At 36.7% G+C, this 2042-nt stretch overlaps 1 pseudogene; it reads right to left on the bottom strand.

Moving 5' to 3' along the window:
- Positions 1-1046: 1046 nt before the first annotated feature.
- On the bottom strand, positions 1047-1793 carry LOC149165253 (uncharacterized; annotated as a pseudogene).
- Between the last annotated feature and the right edge of the window lie 249 nt (positions 1794-2042).

Here is a 2042-nt window from a genome sequence, read left to right as displayed (position 1 = left end):
TTCAAACAAGCCTTAATCTATCAGTACATATAATTACTTGTGCCCCGATCTACCAATACATCTATGTATTCTTGCCTGGAATCCATTTGGGTTATCATCTTTTCTGCGCTCCACATTTATAACAACGTCTCCACGGGAATCTTTGCATCCTTAGGAAACACAACACAATATGAAAAGAAAATATTTAAGTCACAATTAGACAAATCATGATAAATCCATCTTAGTTGTTGATATAGCTTGGTAGTAATGGCGTTGTGACTACCTATAAGGAAGGATTTGCAATTCTCATCAGGGTCAAAGCACGCCTCCACTCATCTTTAGTCTCTTTCTGCCTCATTGTTGCAACAATTGTGTTTAGGGCCAATGCGAAACCTTGACCCTTGAGGCAATTTCTCTAGCTATAGCTTGTATGTTCTCCATTGGAAGAGCCCCATTCGTAAATCTCTTGTCCTAAATAAATCCAACCCTTCTTTTATGGACGAGGATTGTATCCTCACAACATACTCTTTGCTTGCCTCCGTTGCAAAGATCACTTCTCTCTACATCAAATCAATTGAGTTATGTCCCATAAACCATTAGTTATTAAAATTATTACACATAAATAAAAAAAATAAAAAATGGGTTTTCTTAATGGGTTCTCTTCTGATTAGCTAGGTTAATTGTCCAAATTACACTTTTTCATCCTACACCTAGAGACTAGGTGGCTTATCATTAAATTACCATGTCACTTAGCTGAGTGAACAAAAATTCAAAGTTTTTTTTTTCAAAAAGAATCGCTAAAGTATTTAGCAAAAACAACACTTCCATGTCCTTGTTTGCAAAGGATGATTTCATATCAAAATAAATGTATATCAACAAGTATTGAAGTAAGGGACTAATATAAGAAAATTATATAATAATTGTTATGATAAGTCTATTGATCTAACTACTAAAAAAACCTCTAAATTCATACTAGAATTGTCAAAATTGGAATCTTGAGACATGAGTAGTGAATGTACTTTTGCAAAGATAATCCAAAAAATCATGTTCAGGTAGAAATTACTGCATCAACATTTGTGCATGTCCCACATCATCAAATGACCAGAGGGGCATTCATATTCAACATGTCCACGACTACCACAGTTGTGGCAGATGAGAATTCCAATGCACTCCTTATTGGTATGCCTTGGCTCGTTACATGTCCTACAAATTATGTCATTAAATATTTGACACCTATCATCAATAAATCTTCCGTCCCTATTATCATCTAAAATTCATGCCTTGGGGCACTCCCTAGCAACATGACCAAATATATTGCACAAATTACAAACTAGGATGTTGGTGCATTCGCAAGCAAGACACCTAATATTGAGATAGTCATTGCATGACTTCTGATTCATACACCCAATAGCTATATGTCCTTGTTTCTAACAATTGTTGTAGATCTTAATGTCTCCAGGCGGGAGCTCTAGAGTTGTACAATCCCTGGAGAGGTAACCATATTTGTTGCATGTGTAACAAATGGAATCATTAGAACATTGACTCATAACATGATGAGGCTCCCTACAATTCTAGCACAATGACATTGTGGTGCACTCCATTGAAATATTCCCAAGAAGTCCATAGTTGTTGAAAATTGAAACTTTTGGGAAATCACAAGCAAAATGGCCAGGCAACTTGCATTTCTTGCAAGCATCATCTAACCTAAAGAAACAAAAATTCCTCTTTTAAGGTGTGTCACTATAATATGACTAGTCACTAATGACTCCACTATAGATGTGGCAGATCCCTCTTTGTGGACTATCCCTGTCCATATTGACTCTGCTTCAATAACCTTCAATTGCTTCAACCACACCAATAAAATACATGCCTGCAAAATGCACCCCTCTTCTTTTGGTACTCCTTCCTCTGGGTTCAGACTCCATGCCTCTGTGAACCCTAACAACGCTACTGATCTTCTGGTCTCTCACTAAGGTTTTGAAGCTTTGCGGTGCTTGTAAAAAATTTAGACAAAAGTTACCCAAATGTTCCAAAAGCAGCTCAAGAATCCTTGACGCTTCCAG

Source organism: Pinus tabuliformis, chromosome 5_1 (genome assembly GCF_031772625.1).
Source record: "Pinus tabuliformis cultivar Carrire ecotype Pingquan chromosome 5_1, CPIR1, whole genome shotgun sequence".
NCBI lineage: Eukaryota > Viridiplantae > Streptophyta > Pinopsida > Pinales > Pinaceae > Pinus > Pinus tabuliformis.
The sequence above is the reverse complement of the archived record's forward strand: the minus strand, read 5'-3'. Positions and strand labels throughout refer to the sequence as shown.